Source organism: Gekko japonicus, unplaced genomic scaffold (genome assembly GCF_001447785.1).
Source record: "Gekko japonicus isolate JY-2015 unplaced genomic scaffold, Gekko_japonicus_V1.1 scaffold254, whole genome shotgun sequence".
Taxonomy (NCBI): Eukaryota; Metazoa; Chordata; class Lepidosauria; order Squamata; family Gekkonidae; genus Gekko; species Gekko japonicus.
This window is the reverse complement of record NW_015172010.1, coordinates 1,101,740-1,114,296: the sequence shown is the minus strand read 5'-3', so window position 1 is coordinate 1,114,296 and position 12,557 is coordinate 1,101,740. Positions and strand designations below refer to the sequence as shown.

Sequence of the window (12,557 nt, the reverse complement as noted above, 5' to 3'; positions counted from 1 at the left end):
GACTAATTTGTCAAATCATTTTCTTATAGCTTTTCATAAATCTTCGATCTAATCAACAATTTGTTGCTCTTATCTACCCAGTTATCTACAGTAGGTCACTTAGCTGCCTTTATTTTGTCTTTGCAAATGATGGTATTTCAGCAGAACAGACACTGTGGTAATGACTTTAAAGAGCCAAAACAAATAATAGTTATACAGCAGCAGCTAGATTTCGTTATTAAGATAGCTGACGTTATTTAAATATGTGGAATCAAATCTCTTAGGCTTGTTATTCATAACTCCCTCCATGTTTTAATATTTTGAGAAGCCAATATTTTAGAATGTCATGGGAGAAGGGGAGATATATTTGTTCCATTAACATCAACAGTGCACCAGTAGAATTGAACAAAGAAGCTCATATGTCCATCTGCACAAATCCTTATGTAGATCTATAATATTAGGAGACATTTAATTGCAATTTGCACACAGAATTGCTGTCTGATTATTGAGGCTCACACACAGATAGCTATTTTTCTTTTTTAGGGAAATGTCATATCATATATTATATATGATGTTCAGGATAATGTACTCAGTCCAACCCAGGTTTAGTGCTCTTCAATTCCATAGATTTCAGTGGGAAATTAACCCTTCTAATCTGCATTTGAATGAGCATCCACTTTCTAAAACCATGATATGTAACACTTTTTTAGTTACTAGGGTTGGACTGTGGAATCCATCTCTATGTAGGAAATATGCAATGTGGTGTGAGCTGGTAAATATTATCTGAGGACCACAGGGATAATCTGAAAAGTTTTCTCAGCATGTGATCGGAAACATACACACTATACATGTTTACCATCTCAGTTGTTATAATCTATACTACAAAGTACCAAACACTGTACCTACACTATGTACATCTGACAGAAAATGTGGGGAAAACTTTAGAAATCTTAGTTTAAAGAAAATCTACCATGTATTAAACACTTGAGTTAGGCTGGCTAGAATTCCAGCTCTGCAAAAACATTTGTGTGAAAAAGTAAGCCTTCTGAAGTGTTTTGTCTGTCTTTGTAATACACTGTATCAGGGACAGTGCATGTTTGGGTTTATACAGAACATAACTCAGCAAAGACAAAAATGTGTATAGATACTAAAACCTAGTAGTGTTATTTAGTTTTGATGTCTGCTTGAAGAAGCAACTGAATATTCATAATCCAATCCCTGTATTTACTTCTGTCCCTTCTTAATTCTAACTAGAGAACTTTGATGAAGCACTTGCTCATGAACAGTAATGTGATGTCAAAATTTGCATGTGATACTCTCTTTCTATCCTTCCCTGTTTCATCCTTTCTTTTAGTGTTTTCTGTATGCAAGCCTGCTATAACAGTCTGCAAATGGGTAGAAAGACTTACAGCTGATTATGCAACTGCATCTGCGCAAAATGATGAATATAAAACATAAAATTCTCTTTGGGCAAGAGGGTACTACCACACCTTGGTGATAGCAAAGAAAGAATATGAAGTTAATACAATTTTCACATTAACTTGCATTTCTTGTTCTATTATCTCTTTCCAATATCATTATTAAGAAATTCTCGCATACTATTGCAAGGTATAGCAAAAGCCTTTTAAGGCAGTGTTGATTTCAACAAGTACCAAAAACTCCAGATGATGCAAATAGAGGAGTGTTTCAAGAGTGGACTGGTCTGGGAAAAAGGATTCTAAGCCAGCACCTGATATTGTTCTGTCATATGAATATGTTTCTGAAATCAACACCATATGGGAAAACTAACTTTTAAACTTTACTATCAGGCGTTCCCAGATCCTTCTTTTCAGCTCCTCTTTAAATACCTGATATTCCTTCTCTCCTATAAATCTTTCTAGACAAATCTTTGGTTTCTGCCTTCACAACCAGGTTCTCCTAGAAAACTGGGCTTGCATCCCAGAAATCCTATCACTATGATTTTGGAAAACAATGCATACAAACATCTCCAAAAAAAGAAAAAAGATCCCTGTGTTTTAGAGTAATGATATTGCAAATATTCCAAATACAGCAAGCACAGGATGTGTCACAGCCTTGCAACAGCCTCCAAACCACTCTGTGTCTCACTTTTTTTCTGTATGAGGAATGCTTCTTATTTAGAAAATTACGCATTTTATTTCCAAAAGCAAAGATAAACCACTCAGGAGGTTTTCTACCTCTTTGCTTGAACTTTCACCTACATAGAACTGACATCTTGTCAGTCAAAAAAATGAATGGAAAGATGTACACGTGACTTTCACAACCACAACATTACCTCACGCAGTGGTTGCATTAGCAAATGATGCACAGGGTCAGCTGTTTGATGTGACTTCTGTGACTCTCTGCTGATACAGGAAAAACTGTCTTCGTAAACAAAATGAGGAACCACAAATCAACCATCAGAAACAATGTTTCCAATATAAGTTATTTCTAGAATTAAAACAGTTTGTGTAACGCGATGGAATAATATTGTGCCCTGTTTTAACAAACATAGGAGACTCCTTTTCCTCTAGCCTCCAGGCAAAACAGTGAAAATAAGGACTGAGGTTAAAAATCATAGGCAATTTCTTCCAGCACTATAAAATCAGGACATACACTTCATATGGCTTTTTAGGGCACTGAGAAAGGAAACGTAACTAGACTGGTGTCCTGGGAACCACTCTGGGGTCACAGACATGGGAAATTACAGAGAAGAGCTCACACCTGCCTAACTAGTGCTGACTGCACCTTTGCCAAGCTCATGCTACTGTCAGGCCTGTGTAGTTTTCAACTTTACTAAGTCCACCATATTGAAACAGGAAAAGAGTATCAGCACCCCAAATCATACAGAGAGATCTTATTTTATTTTAGGGCATTCTGAACTAAAAGCTGTTCCCTTGTTACTACTTTTCATACCTGCTCTGTGCCTAAGGGGATACTGACATTTGACCACTTCTATACTCAAATATGCTCTTTCTTTTAAAGGAGAAGACAAAGCAGCCTGATGAGAGCTGCCCACCATCCAGCTCTCCCAGTCCTTCCTAATGAAGTGGCCCCTTCCTCCCTCAACTGTTCCCACTCAGCTGCTAAAAAAGCATTTTGCCCAGAGAGGAGAAAGAATACTTTATTAGATAATCTGGCAAGTACAAACAATAGGCCCAATTACCCCATGACAAGCATGGAAAGCAGCTACTGCAAACAAAGTTTTGGAATGTCAGTGGAATGTGTATTCTTCCATATCACCATTGATAGGTGGTGTTTTTTGGGGGGGGGGATTAATAAATAATCATTTTTTAAAAAACCCTTAAATCTATCACTGGTATACACTTTTGAATTATGAAAAAATAGGGTACTAGCCATAATAAAGATGTCGAAATATTATTTTCTAAATTTTTATCCTCAGTAGCAATGTTAGTTCTAGGAATAGCTAGATCATACCAAAGACAGACTGTGACATTTAGTGTAATCTTAGAGATTCTTGGAAAGGTTGAAAATCTCTTCAGAAAATATGCAATGAGCTCCTGATCAGATGTTCATGCTCATAAGCTACACTCACCACTTTTTCTGAGAATAACTGGATGTTGCTAATGAAAGAATATTAAATTTTCCTGTGAGGGGCTGGAGATCTACTGAAATATACTAAAATTGACTGTAATTAAACAACATAGCAACTGACAATACAAGGTCAAGCCCAGGAACATGCTGCAGTGAACAGTGGTCAGGCTGTAGTACTGATGTAACATTGTGGTGTGTGGTGACCTGTTAGTGAATCAATCAATTATTCACCCATCTAAAACCATTTGCTGGCATAGAAAATCTTTCCATTATGATATTAAATAATTAGAGCAAAATAAAATATTCACAAATATAAAATAAAAAAAACATTGGCCTGGATTCAGAGGAATCATACTGTGATTATTAAGCCAGTGGGGACAAATTAGTAACAACTGACTTAATCCTCATTCATTTCTGTGGGGATGCAACTCGTCTAGTTCCTTGTGGATCAGGGCCCTTGCCTTTAATCAATGTAGGTGCCAGGCTAGAAAATAAAAGTGCAATGCCAATGAATAGTAGAAAATTCAGCAAGTTATCTTTTTCTCAAACTCCTGATATGGATTATTAAAGCCCCGCCCCTTCAGTGGTAAAACCTGTTCTTCTGACCATTACAGCTTAAGTGATCAGCCAGTTCCAAAGCCTATAATTATTATTTTTTCTTTATGTATCACCCGATCTGAACTGATAGAACAGCCATGTGATGTTACGATTTGAGAATGCCTTTCACAGTGGTGATGCAAAAAAAGAAACAAAATCAAAATTGGAATTTAAAATACTTTAAATCCAAGTATCAAGAATCCATAGAATATCAAACTTTCCAAAATAAAAGAGCAATAAACATCTCTTCAAAAAATATTTAAACCCCCACATTTAGTATATTCAAATATTAATACTCCACAGCATGTGTAGAACCTATTTTGCTATTGTTCTCATTACAAAAAGTATCAACATCATGAAGCAACCTCAAAATGTATAAAGAGAATAATATGTCAGGGTTAGAACACAAGGTTTTCATCCGTAGAGCACCAGGTTCAGTTCCCGTTTCAGGTAGCAGGCTCAGAAAAAAATCTCAGCCTGCACTAAGGAATGGTTGACAGATTAGCTAAATAGACGAATAGTCTGACTCAGCTCTTTATTGAACAGGTCAAGTGCTCTCCTTGTAGGACCAACTCGTCAGACTTACAGACTTGCATACTTCTACACTAAAACAGAAAAACAAAACTTTACAAAAGTTAGTGCCTTATCTGTTTTATATTTCCTACTGCCCTATCCCAAATATATATTTCTTGATAAATAAATTCAGATAGGTTTAGTGAGAATTTTTCCCTCATACAGTTGTTTTAAGGCTGAAGCCTGTATACATAATCAGCAGAACCAAGTGGTAATGTTTTTGCTGGTCTGTGTCACTTCAGAATGTAAGTGGGGTGCTGCATGTTTAAATGTTCTCACTGGGAAAAAGAAAAAAGCTATCTGCACATAAGAAACTAACATCTGGGGGGGAAATACTGGCTTACATAGACTAACCTCTTATGCTACTTTATGTATACATTGGGCATTATCCTCTAGGAACAGTGAGCTAAAAGATACAGTCCACACAATATAGCTAGATGAATAGTAGTTGAACATTTTCCTGTTTAACAGGAACGAAGCTTAAAAGAAACATATAGCTGTCCCGCTCAGCCATGAGAATGAATAATGGAATCCTGACTCCTCAGGCAGTTTGTTATCATCATCATGAATGAGCTGTAAAACAGCATGAGATAACTTATTCTACAGTCCTCAGCTGCTACAAATATATTAGACTCCTTTGATGACGATAGAGGCTGTGATTTGATGACAAAGAACAGAAGAAACACATCTAACCTGCAAAGATCTGTAATCGGTGTTCATTAATATATTACTCTTCTAAACTGCATTCATGTCTAGAAACCCACACTAAAAAAACTGCCTACTGATATAAATCAAACACCTAGATAATTCACTAAATATTTCAGATGATATAAATGTAAATAACTTCTGACAGGTATCAGGGATAGATTTTTTTTATATATAATTTTATGTTTCTGTTGGAGGGATGCTGTGTACATGGTATACAAGTAAAGGATAACAGCTATAAATAAAGGGGGGGGAGCAGCAGTAGCTATGCAGAGTTGCAGTCAGGTTGGATTCTGTGTTAAATGCAGATGCTGCTGGGAAAACACCCAATCCCTTCTTTTTTGCAGAGAACAGGCTTTCCAAATTCTCTCAGCCACAATACGCCACACTGGAAGAGATAGCCAGTTGTATTGTGCTTCTTCCCAAAGTATTTCTTTGAAAAACCAAAACCAGCCAAGGAATGCTGAAAGGTAAGAAAAGGATTGGTGGGGGTGGAATGGAGCGGGGCTACTTGATCCCTTTCTCTTCCTTCTGTTCCCCTGTCAAATTCACACATGCCCCCAATTGATTTTCTTCCCATGCGCGAAAGAGATAGAGAAAGCATTCAAGTAGTTTTCCCACTGGAAGGAAAACTTCTTAGGGTGGAGGTAACTTTGAGAGGAAAAACAGCTGAGGGAGGAAATATTAAGTGCCCTGTCCAGTTGCTCTTTTGAGCCGCTCACACTTTATAGTGTCTCTGACAGATTAGGTTTGTGGGATGCCTACCCCGAGGCATACTTCCCTGGAGAAAAAAAATGAGTTGTGAGAGCACTATGCTCCAGGACACAATACACTTTTATCGATTCTGAACTAACTGAAACTAAAACAGCCCTCCTCCTCCTCCTCCTCCATGACTTCTAAATTTGGGAGGCAGGGCCCAATATCCTGGAATGAGAGGTGAAATTAGAGGATGAAATTAATTCCTTCCCAAACTCAACATTAACACAGAGGCAAGAAGAGAGAAAAACATATTCTACCTTTGTTCTGTCACTCTGGTTCAAAGGGAGAACTTCAGAAACCAGAGCAATGAAGAGCTAGACTTTTGAGATACATGGCTAGGGAAGCAGGATCTAGCCCTGGATTCTGCATTCTTGTTCCACAGTGCTACAGGGAGAAGTTTCGTAATAATTTATTCTCACTGCATGGTTCCTCACAGCCCCCCATATCTACTTCAATGCCAATTTCAATGGGAAGCTGGCCCAATAATCAATTTCAGTTTCTCTAAAAATCATGGGGGGAAATGTTTTCACAAATGCCAAACTACAGGTGATGCCAAACTACAGTTTCAAAATATTTTTATTTGGAAAAATGTAATCTGATTTGCCTGTGAAATATTTTCTGTATTGAAATCATGAGCATTTAAAGATTTTCTTCTGAGGGTGAATTCATTCATGAATGTTAACTGCAACATGCTGGCATTTTTAAGGCCTTGCAATGGCTACATAAAGATAATGTACAACATACATGCACCAAAATTATTTATATAGATAATTGCTAATTATTGCTTGCTGTTCAGCATGACTGCTCGCTGTTCAGCTTGATGGGACTCTGGGATTCGTAATACTGGCTTCACAGACTTTGTCCTGACTGTGTAAAGTCTGCCTGGTATGCAGATGATACATGGAGTCACGAGGGAAAGGGGTGAATTCTGCATGTCTTTGAGCATCACCAGCAATGTAATTCTAGTTCATGAACTAGATTTGGGGGCTAGGTGCCTATGTTCCCTTCTAGACAGTAAGAGAAATTTGTGTATGTGTACATAAGGAATTTTTCAAGTAGACTGGAATAGCAGTAGCTTCTCGACCTTTTGGCAAAGATCAAGTACGGTGTAGCCCTTATAAAATTATTTCCACGTTGTTAGACAGCATCATTGCATATTTGTATGAGATGAATTTTCTTGTGAAAAATGCTAGCCAAGCTGAAAAAAAATAAAATGAAGTTTTCCTGTGCCTTCCAAATAATGCAAATATATCCAGCCAGTATAGGCTAGTTGATAGAGGACTTTGACTTTAGAAATTTGGGTTCACAACCTGAGCAACTCACATTTCTTAGCATCAAGGTGAATTTGCACACAGCTAAATTTGCTGCTTTTCTGAGGTATTCTCCAAATAGCAGTCCTTCTGCACACACTGCAAGCCTCCTTTAAAATGCCACACAGTAAAAAATAACCTGTGATGGTTATGAGAAGCTAGTGCTGGAACAAAGATTATTAAAATATGGGTAGCCTTACTGTTTCTGGGGTTGTAGGCAAAGACTGATAAAAACAAAAGTGTTACATAGCAAAATATTAATAACTAATTGGAAGGTGATAGTTTGAAGAATTTTACTTTCAGAAATTGGGTAATATTATATTTACCAGATAATTCCTGCAATCATTTATTCTTTCTAGTAAGATTCAGGAGGGTAGCTGTGTTAGTCTGCAGTAGAAGAGCTAGATTTGAGTCCCGTAGTAAATTATTTTCAAAACTCCCGAGCAAAACCTCCTGCTATTCCAAAACTGTGTATGGGAGGGTGGGTAGGGGGTATAAGTGGACATAATAGCAGGCTAGGCCCTGGGTGACTTAGGTTCAAATACCTACTTCTGGCCTGGAAGCTTTCTGAGTGACTTTGAGCCTGTCACTAACTCTCAATCTGGCCTACCTCACAGGGTTGTTGTTGTTGTGAGAGAATGGAGGAGGGGAGAACAATGTGTGAAGTTCTGGTGATTTTAAGTTAGCAATCTAAAACTGTAACCCTGTGGAAGTTTCCATGTTTGGAAATCCCACTGAAAATCAACATTATTATTTGTCCTAGAGCAGCAATCCTAGTGCATTTATTTGGGACTTACTTCTGAGTAAATATGCACAGGAGTGACTGTAACTAATTTAAGGATTAGGATGCTGAAGACCCCAAGAATAAATTCAATTTAAATGTTGCATTGCTGTGATCCACTTCACACAACAGAATTTCCTATATGGAAAGAACAATAAAAGAAGGCACCATGTTGTATAAAAAATGCACAAATGTTTATTTTGTCAGTGGTGGCTTTAACAGTGTACTTAAACCAGTTTCTGTGCAGACATGCTCTCCTAAGCTTCTCTGGACTGAGTTTCAAGTGGATTTTGTAGGTATAGTAGAACAGACCTGGGACCCACCAAGCATGGGGCCCCTTGAGCTACAAAAAAAGGAGACAGTAAATTATGTGACATCAGGATCACCAGAAAGACAGACTTATGACATCACAAGTGTCAAGGCTAGGCTTGTGGGCAACAAACAAGGAGCTGGATACAGGACACATAACCCAGACACCAGAAGGCATACCATACTGAAGAACAAGCCAACAGTCAGAGGCATGGAGGGATTCTCTCACTCACTAAACTATTGTTTCTTGTTATGTATAGGGGGGGTGAATAAGCAGGAAGAATGGTGCCCTTACCCCCTACCACAGTTCTCCAACGTGGCGGTGCCTGTGGGTGCCATGGTGTCTAAAGATACCTTACCTAGCTTTGGCCAGTGTTTTTAGAAAATGGGTGGGGCCAGGTGGGGCTTTTGCCCAGCTGGACGTCTGATTGGCCATTAGATTGGATAGTCTATACTGATTTTTAAAGTCACTTTGGCAGCAGCTGCCACCCCAGCATGAGGATCTTTACTGTATGACTGAAGATAAGCTGTGTGTTGATATTTTAACAATACATTCATTTTAAAAGGCATTAAAAGAGCAGCCCGGACGGAGATTGGGCCAGCAGGGCGCGGCGGCGAGGCAACGTGGTAGGCCTGAGCCAATCAGGACAGAGGCCAGCTGCAGCAGCGCGCGCCGTCGTGCACTGGGGGACCATCCCCGGAAGAAGTCGCTGCGGTCGAAGAAGATCTGCGCCGAGACATCATCACCCGGGACTAAGAACTGCCGCAGAAACAACAACCAAGACCCTGCCACGTGTGCCTGATAGGTAGTCATTTCCCCTCAATGTGTGGCCCTAGTAAGGTAATGTAATTAAATTGTACTATGTAAACCGCTCAGAGCCCTTCGGGGGTTGAGCAGTCTAGAAATCGAAAGTTAAATAAATAAATAAATTCTGTTAGAGCTTCTGCCTGAAGTGCTGAAGAGTTTGAGTTGAAGAGTTTCATTTTGCAGTTGGCTCTGCCTCTTGTGGCAGCCATTTCGTTGTTGTGCCCACCACCCTCTGTCAGAATTCCAAAGGTGACCACAGGGTCAAAAAAGTTGGGGACCCCACTCTCTACAAATACACATTATGAGTGGAAACTTCCAAAAGGCACCATCTCCCAAGTTGTTCTGTACAGGCTTGCAATTTAGCATGCAGGGTTCTGTGACCAACCCAAGACCCATGGATTGAAGACTACTGTACTAGCTTGGTAAGATATAATGAAGTACATGTTTATGAAGATCTTTAAGCAAATGCAACAGAGGTGTTATGAGATTTTTTAAAAAAGAATTCAGATTATCAAGAAGACTGGTACAGAAATAACTGATGGGACAGCAAGTGATGTAATGAGAGGAACTTTTCCACAGCTATCTACAGGCACCCAGAAAGGATATTAACAGAACCAGCTACAGTACAAAAATCCAGACTGGGTACAATCAATAGGACCCATTAGCTAGGAAGAAGGCTGTTTTCACATACCAGATTGAAATTGTCCCCCCCCCCCATAAGCTGTTCTATAATGCAAATATAAAAAGCTACATGGTACTGTTGATTTCTCTTTTACCATCTTTCTCACAGTAGCAACATTTTCATTCAAAGTAATGCAGGATCCAGTATGACAGTGATGAGTCACAAATTAATGTAGCACTACAGATATTCATGTCTCTCTCCTAATATCTTTTCAGGAACACTGCATTACATGTATTTTTAAAAGTAATGCTAAATGTTAAATTATTACGTGCTACGTCAAAAAGAGGTGTATATGTATTGGACAGTGGTTGTTGTGTGTCATATGTCATCACAAAGGGTCAGATCCTGGAAGCTAAGAAGGGTCAGCCTTGGGCAGTGTTTAGATGGGAGACCACCAAGGAATGCCAGAGTTGTGATGTGGAGGCAGGCAATGGGCAAACCACCTCTGAACCTCCCTTGCCTTGAAAACCTTACAGGATTGCCATAAGTCAGCTGTGACTTGACAGGGGGGAAAAAGAAAGAAAAAAGACCCAAAATCTTACTGTATCTAGAAGTTTGATCAGATAACTGATATTCTCAACCTATCATCATGGGGAAAAATATGCTTTGCACACTGGGAGTTCTAAACTTCTAGAGGTCAGCAACTTCCTTGTCTTATCACTAAAGTGCTACCAGAAGAAACTGGTCCTATGCTACAGCAGTTTTAAATCATGACCTTGTTACCACGTTGGATCATAACTCACACATATTGCCTCAATGTTACAACACCCACAGGAACTTGCAGTCTCTAGCCAGTCTGCCCTAGGGAGAAATGACACTGGGAAACTTACAAAACACAATGCAAATCTGGGATATGACACCAAGACATCATACATTTCACAACACACACTATAATCGCTATTGTGGCAGGATCACACTTGGAACCCCATTTATACTCCCTGTCATGGGTAGAAAGTAAAAATGATGAAAAAGTAAATCAGAAGTTTGAGAAAGCTTTTGCTCATTATCGTGCCTGAATGGACCTCCACACAGCAACAGTTGAGTTTTTGAAACTATTCCAACATCACAAATGTAGTGCAACATGGGCATAGTTCCATGGGACAAGTTGCTTTTTCACAGCCCCATAAGAGCATCACCTCTTCACATGAAAGAATACACTAACTGAAGCAGATAACTCCCAAAGTCCATGTACTCCTCCCAAATTATGTCTAACCTATAGACCTTTATAACTGTTACCAAGCTCCTACTATTGTCTCCTTATTATCATTATAATTCACCGTGGATTTTGTGAAGGCAGCCACCAGGCCCACAGCTAAAGGGTCTTCAAAGATTTTTACTCTCTCTGGAGACTTACATTACAATAGACAAATAGTACCCCCCACCCCGACTCACCCCCCCACCCCGTATCTGAATTCAGGCCTTTGGAGTCCTTTAACTTGGACAGGGGTCTGGCCTCCAAGTCTCTAAGCCCAGCTGACTCGTTTGTGCACGCACATGACACGCGCTTTTCAGGAAAGGGGTAGCCTGGCATTAAGTGGATGTGCTCCTTGACTCGACAGATTGACGCGTTTGTTCTCCCACAGAGCTTCGAGACCAACCCCCCCACCCCGACCTTGCCCCAACCAGAAAGAAATGTTCCCTCTAAGCGGTGGAGTCCGGTGAGCAAAAATTCTACTTTGTGAGCTCCTGGCATTAAAGTTGTGAGCGAGCAATCTGGCAATTGCATAAATCAGTTTGCTCTGGGGCCACCCTTCCTGAGCGAAGGCAAAAAATCTGTGAGCCGGAGGCTAAAAAACTGTGAGCTAGCTCACACCAACTCAGCTTAGAGGGAACACTGCTTCTATGGCACCAACCACCACGCTTACGCTCCCCACACAGCGCAAAACTTCCCGCGTATCAACGACACGTTTGCTTCTGCTACCCCCGAACACTCCTTCACTGTCGCGAACCTTTCCCCCCCGTTCAGTCTGCCCGCCCTTTATCAGGCTTCTCGGAAGCTCTCCCGGGAAGAGCAGGGATGTCTGCAGGGTATCCAAAGTGCGGAGGGCAGTCCCGGCGGCGACGCTACTCCCCTTTCCCTTCGCGTCCCACAAGCACGCCGGTCCCTACCGAGCCAACCTCCCGCCCTGCGCCACAGAGCCCCGAGAGGCAGCCCCGCCGCCGAAGGCAAGCGGAGCCCCCGTCCCGCCGCGCCGCGAGAGGCTCTCGCTGCCGCTTTCGCTCCCACACTGACCTGGCGCTGTCAACTCCGCCGGAGAAACTCTTCCCTTCTAGTGGCATGAACTCCCCCCGCCCAGCCCGTCCTATGGGCAGGCGCCGCCTCCCGGGCCGGCGGCACGGCCGTCCCCGCCCTCTAGCCACCCCCCCGCGCCCCACCCACCACCCATTGGACCCGGGCTACTGGAGGGAGGCGGGCGGAGGCAGTTGGAGGCTGCCCAATGGGGGGCGAGCGCCAAAACCGAGCGCACCAGCGGCAGGCACGAGGGGGAGAAGTGCTCCGGG

At 41.1% G+C, this 12,557-nt stretch overlaps 1 protein-coding gene across 1 annotated transcript in view; it reads right to left on the bottom strand.

Moving 5' to 3' along the window:
• The window catches only part of PPARG (peroxisome proliferator-activated receptor gamma), a 97,124-nt gene extending 84,772 nt beyond the window's left edge, over positions 1-12,352 (bottom strand). Inside the window, exon 1 of the mRNA XM_015420238.1 lies at positions 12,289-12,352. The gene's annotated coding sequence lies outside the window, so the exon portion shown is untranslated. The remainder of the gene's footprint in view (positions 1-12,288) is intronic.
• Between the last annotated feature and the right edge of the window lie 205 nt (positions 12,353-12,557).